The 9,333-nt window shown below is 41.7% G+C and overlaps 1 protein-coding gene across 10 annotated transcripts in view; it reads right to left on the reverse strand.

Moving 5' to 3' along the window:
• Positions 1 to 9,042, reverse strand: part of EPB41L5 (erythrocyte membrane protein band 4.1 like 5) — a 150,715-nt gene extending 141,673 nt beyond the window's left edge. For 5 of the 10 annotated variants that reach the window (XM_045033645.1, XM_023259246.2, XM_045033647.1 and 2 more), the window contains exon 1: positions 7,523 to 7,681. The gene's annotated coding sequence lies outside the window, so the exon portion shown is untranslated. Of the gene's footprint in view, positions 1 to 7,172; positions 7,395 to 7,522; positions 7,683 to 8,872 lie in introns of those variants that run through there. The other 5 variants (XM_045033644.1, XM_045033641.1, XM_045033646.1 and 2 more) reach the window with 3 other exon arrangements.
• Positions 9,043 to 9,333: the final 291 nt, after the last annotated feature.

A 9,333-nucleotide genomic window follows, 5' to 3' on the forward strand; every position in this document is an offset into this window, starting at 1 on the left:
CTTACATATTTTAAATTGCTATTTAGTAAAATCAATTCTTTATAATGTTAAATTATGTTAATGCCATTTCCTTTCATGTCTTTATTAAGAGACAGGTTTAGTAGTTTTAAAAATACAACAAACACAAAATGGTAACACCAAAAAAACTACTTTGCTAACCTAATGTCTAATTTATGCAAATAAGACAATTATTAATTCCAGAGAAAATAAGAAGTCAAGCAGAAAAAGGAATCACAGTATACTACATGACTTAGCTAATATTTTAAATATTCATAATACTCTAAACACTAAATATTGATCTAAACACAACTATAAAGTAACTATAAGATAAATAATAAAGGTAGATGTGGACAGAGAGCCAATTCCTCATTTTGCCTAGTTGGAATTCAACTGGTAATTCCTGAAACCAAAAATCAAGAAGTGACAGTAAAAATATGTTTAAATCAAAGTGGTTGTCTTAAAGGGAACAGAACTCAGGAGAGTACTGTTTTTCAAAAGAAGACTTCGGATTAGATGACTTTCAACTAGTTACACTTATAAACTTGATTAAAAGGTAATTTAAAACTAAATACCAGCACATTAAAAAATAATGCCTATAAATTGAAGATCATACACATATCACACATATGGATAAGTATGGATATTCCTACATAATTGAGTAAATTGGCAAAGCCCTAAGAGGTGTCATTTTTATGTTCATCTGCTTAACTACCAAGAAAATAAAATTTTAGATAGGTTTTTGGTTTACAAAAGCACTCAAATAGAACATCTGGCCCTGTCTCTTTCTCTCCAGGTTTCTCTTCAGACACTGCTCCCTTTTCACCTTACAAAGGTACTATTTCAGCAGCCTAAGAAAGGTACTATTAACCCAGATGTCAAAAGCCCATGTATCAGAAAATCCCGATCTATTTAATTCAATTCCACCTATACCTCCCCTGAGAACCATTCTCTGATTGCCAAAGAGTCACTCCCATCATCACATTTCCACTGAAACTTGAAGACTGTTTTCTGTTTCACTAATCAGATTTTAATTATTCATTTACATGTCTGTCTCCTTTATCATTGGCTCCTTGAAGACACAATTTCTATTTTGAATAGACTTCATCAACAAGTACAATAAATGGTTAGTAAAGAATCTTACTTGCTGCTTAGAAAAACTCCCCAAAATACTGTCTTATTTTGATGAGTAAACTAAGGGTCCGATAAATGAGACCATTGGCCAGGTCCATTATTTAGTAAATAATGAAGAGAGGGGCTCAAAGTCTAATTTTTCTGGCTCCAAATATTGGTCTCTTTCTACTACGTCACAGAGCAATTTATGTAAAATTTATGCATATTTTAGAGAGAAAAAATTATCAAAGATCATAGCTAAAAAGTGTCTGCATGAAAACACAAGCACAAAACATACATGATAAATTTGTTGTTTAAAACATTTCAGTTTATTCAACAAATTGCAAGGGGGGAAGAGATGTAAGGAAAACTATAGATTAATAAGAAAGACTTAAAATATATATCCATCTTTTCAGGCGCCTGGAAGTCTCAGTCAATTAAGCGTCCGACTTCAGCTCAGGTCACAATCTTGCAGTTCATGAGTTCAAGCCCGGGGTTGGGCTCTGTGCTGATAGCTCAGAGCCTGGAGCCTGCTTCAGATTCTGTGTCTCTGTCTCTCTGTCCCTCCCTGCTTTTGCTCTGCTTGCACACGCGCTCACTCTCTCTCAAATAAACATTAAAAATTTTTTATTAAAAAAATAATTAATAAATAAATACATACATATCTGTTAATCACAATGCGTGGACCTACTTTAGATCCTAATTCAATTTAGGATCTAATTTTTTTTTTTAAGTTGTCTGATGTTATCATTAAAGATGTCCTGTTTATGACACAAAAACAGACACTCGGATCAATGGAACAGAACAGAGAACCCAGAAATGGACCCACAAATGTATGGCCACCTAATCTTTGACAAAGCAGGAAAGAATATCCAATGGAATAAAGACAGTCTCTTCAGCTGGTAATGGGAAAACTGGACAGCGACATGCAGAAAAATGAACCTGGACCACTTTCTTACACCAAACACAAAAAATAAACTCAAAATGGATGATGAAAGACCTAAATGTAAGACAGGAAGCCATCAAAACCCTCGGGGAGAAAGCAGGCAAAAACCTCTTTGACATGGGCCACAGCAACTTCTTACTCAACATGTCTCTGGAGGAAAGGGAAACAAAGCAAAAATGAACTATTGGGACCTCATCAAAATAAAAAGCTTCTGCATAGCGAAGGAAAACAATCAGTAAAACTAAAAGGCAACCGACAGAATGGAAGAAGGTATTTCCAAATGACCTATCAGATAAAGAGTTAGTATCCAAAATCTATAAAGAAGTTATCAAACTCAACACCCAAAAAATGAATAATCCAGTGAAGAAATGGGCTAAAAACATGAATAGACACTTCTCCAAAGAAGACATCCAAATGGCTAACAGACACATAAAAAATACTCAACATCACTCATCATCAGGGAAATACAAATCAAAACCACAATGGGATACCACCTCACACCAGTCAGAATGGCTAACATTAACAATTCAGGCAACAACAGATGTTGGCAAGGATGTGAAGAAAGAGGCTCTCTCTTGAACTGCTGGTGGAAATGCAAACTGGTGCAGCCACTATGGAAAATGGTATGGAAGTTCCTCAAAAAATTAAAAATAAAATTACCCTACAACCCAGCAATTGCACTACTAGGTATTTATCCAAGGGATACAGAAGTGCTGTTTCGAAGGGGCATATGCACCCCAATGTTTATAGCAGCACTATCGACAATAGCCAAAGTATGGAAAGAGTCCAAATGTCCATCGATGGATGAATGGATAAAGAAGATGTGGTATATATACATACAATGGAGTATTACTCGGCAATCAAAAAGAATGAAATCTTGCTATTTGCCACTATGTGGATGAAACTGGAGAGTATATGCTAAGTGAAATTAGTCAGAGAAAGACAAATATCATATGACACTCATATGAAGAATTTAAAATAAACAGATGAACACAAGGGAAGGGAAGCAAAAATAATATAAAAACAGAGAGCGGGACAAAACATAAGAGACTCTTAAATATAGAGAACAGATAGAGGGTTACTGGAGGTGTTGGGGGGGGGGGGTGATGGTCTAAATAGGTAAGGGGCATTAAGCAATCTACTCCCGAATCATTGTTGCACTATATGCTAACTTGGATGTAAATTAAACAATAAATAAACTAATTAAAAAATTTAAACTAAATGTTAAAGAAGTCCTGTATAACCAGTTGATGCTTTAAACTAGATGCATTTGTAAATATGATGAAAATAGAAGCCAAAATGCTGAAATAATACCAATGTATTTAAAAATTCAATTGCTATAAATCCTCATTTTACAAGCACGCATACTCCTATGTAATTAGGTAAACTAGCAAAGACATGACAGTTGTCATCTGAACTTCCCAAGGACATAAATTATACATGCACACATTTGAAAACTGACTGGCTTGTTTATGATAACCAACGAATTACTGCCCTTTTTCTTTTAGATACAATAGTGTAAAGATATGTTCAACAGTTTAGATACAATAGTTTAAAGATATGTTCCCCAAAAAGTCCTTATTTTTTTAAAGATACACACTGAAATACTTATAAATGATGCAATGCCTAGTATTTGCACCAAAATAATACAAGGAAAGGAGTTAAGTGGGGCTAGAAACTAAAATTGCCCAGGTAACTGGCCATTGTCAGAGCTGTTACGATAGGTATATGAGGGTTCATTATATTCTTCTACCTCTGTGTATGTTGAATTTTTCCAAAATAAAAGTTTTTCTTAGGGAAAACAATGTTCAAAATGCACAACTGAGAGATTCCTAGGAAGCAAATGAACTAAAAAACAAGCTTCCTGACTTTTACCTTATCTTCTCCCTTCAAAATAAAAACTCATTATACAAGCAGTTAATCTGCTAAGAAAAAACAAAGGTTCTTCACAATATAATAGCTATGTATTCTGAACTGTAAAACCAAATGTCACAACTACTTTTTACAAAATATAAAAGCAACTTACATGAGGGGCACCTCATGGCTCAGGCCATGATCTCATGGCTTGTGAGTTCGAGTCTGAGTTGGGTTCTGCACTGACAGCATAGAGCCAACTTGAGATTCTCTCTTCCTCTCTCTCTGCACCCCTTCCCCGTGTGCACTCACTGACTCTCTTTCAAAATAAATAAATAAACTTAAAAAGAGAAAAAGTAATGTATATGAAAATAAATTTCTGATGGACTAAGAATTTAAAGTCAAAGAAATGAGGGGCACCTGGGTGGCTCAGTCGGGCATCCCGACTCTTGATTTCGGCTCAGGTCATATCTCATGGTTCATGGATTCGAGCCCCACAATGGGCTCTGCACTGACAGTGCAAAGCCTGCTTGGGGGTCGGTCGGTCGGTCTCTCTCTCTCTCTCTCTCTCTCTCTCTCTCTCTCTCTCAAAATAAATAAACTTAATTCCTTCTCTTCCCCCTCTGCCTCTCTTCTCTGCTGGTGTTCTCTCTCTAAAATAAAAATAAATAAAAAGACAGCCAGTGTTGAAAAGGATATGGGATAAACAATCACCCTCACACATTGTCCTCTTTGGAAGATTTGACCACACTATCAAAAATGTTAATGTGCAAGGACGCCTGGGTGGCTCCGTAGGTGAGTGTCCAACTCTTGATTTTGGCTCAGGTCATGATTTTGTGAATTTTGGGTTCAAGCCCTGAGTTGGGCTCTGTGCTGATGGTGCAGAGCCTGCTGGGAATTCTCTTTCAAAAATAAATAAACTTTTTAAAAAAATCTTTAAATGTGGCACCCACGTGGCTCAGTTGGTTCAACGTCTGACTTCAACCGAGGTCATGATCTCACAGTTCATGGCTTCAAGCCCCACATTCTGTGCTGATAGCTGAGCCTGGAACCTGTTTCAGATTATGTGTCTCCCTCTCTCTCTCTCTGCCCCTCCCCTACTCATGCTCTGTCTCTGTCTCTCAAAAATAAATAAATGTTAAAAAAAAAAATGTTAATCTTAAAAAAAAATGTTTACGTGCATACCCTTTCATTTGGCAATTCTACTTCTGATAAGATATCCTAAAGAAACAGGATGTGATCCAAGTTGTAGAAATAAGGATTTTCAGGGCATAACTGCCTTACAATTTTAAATGTGTCCATCAAGCGGTTAAACAAACTATGGTACATCAACTGGCATACAACACAGCTGTTTTTTAAATACAGTGGACTCAGACACCAACAATATTTTTAAGTTAAAAATGAAATCAGAGAAGTTAAGTTTTATCCCACCCTGGTGTGGGATACCTACATGTATGCAAAAGGACTAAGACATGCAACTGTTAAGGGAGGTTATCTCTGGAGAGGGTCATGTGAAGGTACCAAAGTCCTCTATAATAAGAATATATGAAGGTGTCAAAAGAGCTTTTATTTTTTTTTTATTTTTTTTTAAATGTTTTTATTTATTTTTGAGACAGAGAGAGACAGAGCATGAGCAGGGGAGGGGCAGAGAGAGAGGGGGACACAGAATCTGAAGCAGACTTCAGGCTCTGAGCTGTCAGCACAGAGCCGGACATGGGGCTCGAACTCACAGACTGTGAGATCATGACCTGAGCTGAAGCTGGACGCTTACCCGACTGAGCCACCCAGGCGCCCCTCAAAAGAGCTTTTAAAAATTATTTAAAGAAAAAAAGATGTTTCAAAATTCACTTTTTCCACCCAACTGCTATTTCCATTCTTAACGCTACAGCAGATTTTTAGCAACCACAAATCTGATCCCAGTTTAAAAATCTTTAGTGGCCTTGCTCCCTGATGCAGCTCCTCCTCCTACCTGCCTGACCCTTCAGACAGCCTACTCCCAGCTGCTCAATCTGCTCTGGTATCCCTTCTGCTCAATCCAACAATCTTTTTAACTGCAGGCCTTTTTTGTTGTTTTGTTGTTGTTTCGGCTGTTCCATCTTTCTGGAATGCTCTTTTTCCACTTTATGTCTCCCCCATTTCCTCAGAAAAGCACTCCCTGACTCCTGAGTCTAAATGAGGTACTCCTTTCAATACCCTTAGACTTTTCAACACTTAGAAAACTGTAATTAAACACCCAATTGTCTAATTATTTTTTTAACTGTGTACTTCCCCACTAAGACTCAAGGACCTGGTCTGACTCATTCAGCAAGATGACCTAGCTGGCATAGTAATCAGCATATTAGGAACTCAATAAAGAACTTCTGACACTAAAATGATACAGTGGAATTCTCAGAGAGTAGGTTTATATGTTTTTTTAGTGCTAGTTTTTAAATCTGTGATTTCTAATTTTTCAGCAATGAACAAGAAAGGTTTCCTTTACAATCATAAAAACGCACTGTATTAACTACAGGTGTTTTGTTTTTTTTTTTTAATCTAAAAACTCAGAAGTTTGTCATGAAATATGTACACGCTCCTAAGTGACTGATGGCCACATTCTTTGGTAGGCAATTGCTTTTTGATAAAGCAATATACCCATATACAGAAGTGCCATGAAGATATTAATACCTTTGGCCCCACTAATCCCAACACAGAAAACGTTTGTAAAAGAATAATTCAACAGAAGTAATACCTATCATTTGCTAACGAAGGTTACCTATAAAAGAAGAAAACTCTGCAAACTAGCTTACATGTACGAATAATTCACTATCTTAAGTAGGGTTCAACAACGTGTTAGCAAGGCCAGAAATGGAGTTAAGGGTAATTCTTCCCCTAACTCTTAAAAAAAAATACTTCTGATATTGATTTAAAATGTGGCTGAGAGGTTTAAAAGACTTGGGTCTTCTTACCCTTAGCTAAAATTCACGAGACTTAGTAACCACAAAAGTAGTGACAGGTACCATTAAAGTTCACACACCGAAGAACCCACGAAGAACACGCCCAGCTCCACGAGTGGGGGCGGGGAGGGTCCTTTGGATCCCGCCATTGCTGGGAACACACCTGCCTCTCACAATTGCCAAGCGGCTGAAGTTTCGGTCAAACGCAAACCAACCCCCGAAGTCCACCCGGATTTTTGTTGTAAAACCGTGACACACACTCGACGTGGGTTTTTCCCTTGACCTGCCACATCCCCCTCGCCAACCAGACGGCTAACTCGAGAACTCACGGTGAAGGGCGACCCTCGGCCACTCACGAGGGAGTCGGGACCCGGCAGGGGTTGAGCCGGCACACGTTAACCGGCCTTGCCCCGGACTCCCGGCTGCGGCTCACGGTATCGCCCGAAACTCAGCGGCCGGGCCCGATTGGCCGCCGCCGCCCCTCCCCTCCCAGCAGGTTTAATATTTTGCCGGCCGGCTGGGGAAGCAGCGGCGGCCGCAGGCGAGGTCCCGAGGCGAGGCCGCGAGCACGGAGGCCAGGCGCGGGCCGGAACGGGTCCCACGAGCCGGGAGGCGAAGCGGGGCGTGGACGGAGCCGGGTGCGGGCAGCGCGGCCGGGGCCACTGGGCCTCGCACTTACCTGGGCTGGGGACGGAGGCGCGGTGGCGAAGACGGCACGGAGAGCCGGCGACGGAAGGGAAGAGGTCCCGAGCGAGACTGAGGAGGGGGCGGCTCCTCTGGAGACGCCAAGAAATGGCGGCCTAAGGCGCGCGCCCACCCCGCGCTAATCCTGCGGAGGACCCCAGCCTCCCGCCGGCCCGCCCCTTAAAGCCCCTTCTAAGCTCCGCCCCCGGGGCGGGGCGCTCTGATCTTAAATGGGCAATGACACCGCCCCGGAAATCTCCCGGCTGGGCGAGACTCGGGTTAAACAGGCGATGCCAGGCCCTACCGGATCTGCAACCGGCGCTAGCGGCCCAGCGTCCACGGCTGGTTTAAAGGGGCGCTGCCGAAATCCAACCTTGGTTATCAGACCTCCTCCTTCGGAGGGGGTGCACGCCGGCAGAGAGCCCCCAAATTAGTCAGTCTTATCGCAAAGGTAGCTTAGCGCTCTCGGAATCCAGCATCAGGTGCCGCTAGACTCATTCATCTATTCGTTCAAGAAACTGATTCATTCAGCAAATATTTACTGCCCCATTGTTAGAGGAACTTTCATTGTAGTAGGGAGAAAGACGGTAATAAATACAGATAAAATAGTGGTATCATGAGGAAAAATAAAGCAGGGAATGGGAAATAGATGTCTGTTTAACATAGCGTGGACAGGGGACATTTCATCAGTTCTTTCCGCAGATAATTTGTGAAATTGCCCGTGATGGGCCAGGCGGTGTTCTAGCCCCTGGAGATACAGAGGCGTATCAGGACAGACAAGAATCCCTCATGCAGCTTAAGTGCTAGCAGGAGAGACAGAAAATAAACGAGATACATTAGTAAAATTAAATACTGTTAGGCAGTGCTAAACGAGAGAGAGAAAAATAAAAGCAGGGGATAGAGATGGGGAATAAGGAAGTGGTCATTTTAGACAGACTGGCTAGGTGAGGAGGAAGGTCTCAAGAAAAAGGTGACCTTTAAGTGAAGACCAAGGGAGGCAAAGGAGTAGTCCTGTGGACCCCTTGGGGAAGAGCAGAGGGAACCCCAAAGGCCCTGTTACCTGGGTGCTTGGCCTGCTCAAGGAAAGCCAGTGTGGCTGGAGGTGAGTAGATGGAGCCATGGGAGGTGACAAGACAGGGAGGAAGAGCTTAAGGTGAGAGCTGTAAGGTGAAGGGCAGTGTGGACACCCACCACAGTCTGGGCAAGCCAGAGCGTCAACCCTGGAAGGTGTGAGGGTGTGAAGTGGCTGAAGTGGAGGACCCTGCAGGCTGAGATGAGAAGAGGCAAATACTGAGCCCCTTCTGGAGATTTGGCCCTGCCGGTCCCCCACCACCCCAAGACTTACAAGTTGGACTTGGCAGGAACAGCTGGTCTCTGATCCACGTGGTGTTGGCTGGGGCACATCACCTGGAGCTGGAGTTGCCAAGATGGCTTCATTCTCTGTGGCATCTTAGCTGGGATGGCTGGAATGAACAGCTGAGTCCGGCTCAGGCCTCTTCCTCTAGGAGGGTAGTTGGGGTGGCTCAGGCCCCAAAGCCTATTAAGGGAAATGCCCAGAAGTCACACTGTGTCACTTCTGTTGCCTATTATGGTCAAAGCAAGTCACAGGCCAGACCATCTTCAACTAGGATGGGAATAAGATGCCCATTTTTTTTTTTAGTAGTATTAAACAAATTTTCTTTCTCTACTTTTTAAAAATAGCTCCATTGGGGCGCCTGGATGGCTCAGTCCATTAAACGTCTGACTTCAGCTCAAGTTATGATCTCCCGGTTGGTAAGTTCGAGCGTCAGACTCCGCACTGACAAC

The sequence above is a fragment of the Felis catus genome, chromosome C1 (genome assembly GCF_018350175.1).
Source record: "Felis catus isolate Fca126 chromosome C1, F.catus_Fca126_mat1.0, whole genome shotgun sequence".
Classification (NCBI taxonomy): Eukaryota; Metazoa; Chordata; class Mammalia; order Carnivora; family Felidae; genus Felis; species Felis catus.